At 58.1% G+C, this 744-nt stretch overlaps 1 protein-coding gene across 2 annotated transcripts in view; it reads right to left on the bottom strand.

Moving 5' to 3' along the window:
- Ccl28 (C-C motif chemokine ligand 28) overlaps nt 1-744 on the bottom strand; it is a 32,478-nt gene that overhangs the window by 2,714 nt on the left and 29,020 nt on the right. The window lies entirely within an intron of this gene.

Genomic DNA, 744 nt, shown 5'->3' with positions numbered 1-744 from the left:
CCGGGGTGCCCTGCGACGGGCGGGCAGGTCGCCGCCGCCCCCTTCGTGGGCCGAGGCGTGAGCTGCGTGCGCCCCGAGGCGGCGCGGGCCGGCTGCGCGCTGGGGCTGATGCAGGGGTGGCTTGGTACCGCCCGCGGTCCGCATCTGCCTGGCTTGGTGCACTGTCACCGACTTGCCCGGTGCTGCTGGGGACCTGGACGCAGACGCAGCCTTAACATCAGCGGCTTTTTGTTCTGTCTTGTCTTCAGGCTTTTCAGAGCATTAAAAATTTTTTACCACTTTGAATAATACCCCGTTTGGGGGTCAAAGTTCTATGTCCCGGATTAGCGAAAACCTTACGTGTTTTTTGTGCTTCGCAGCACAGCACTCCTCAGTGCAGGCAGACCACGGGGCTCAAGCCCTGGCTCTGCCACTTTTTAGCCGACTGTGGGTGAGTTAATGCGCTTCATTTTGTCTCGGTTCTTTTCTCTGGGATACAGAGATGGAAACAGCACCGCCGGAGGGGTATTAAGATTTGCATTTACACATCTGAGTGGGTAGAACAGTGGACAAATAGTACACAGTAAGTAGAAGCAGGAACCTGGAGGCCGATCTAGAGCATAATACCTGGCCCATGGTTGGGATCTAAATATCCATTTGTGGCACACCGTTCCTGGGCCGCGCCGCGGTGGACGTTTGGAGAGCACCCCGTCCGCAGCCGGAGAGCCCCGCAGTACCGTCTGCTCTCGCCTCGCAGCTTTCTCT

This window comes from Octodon degus, unplaced genomic scaffold, assembly GCF_000260255.1.
Source record: "Octodon degus isolate 3935 unplaced genomic scaffold, OctDeg1.0 scaffold00299, whole genome shotgun sequence".
Taxonomy (NCBI): domain Eukaryota; kingdom Metazoa; phylum Chordata; class Mammalia; order Rodentia; family Octodontidae; genus Octodon; species Octodon degus.
This window is presented reverse-complemented; position numbering and strand designations above follow the sequence as displayed.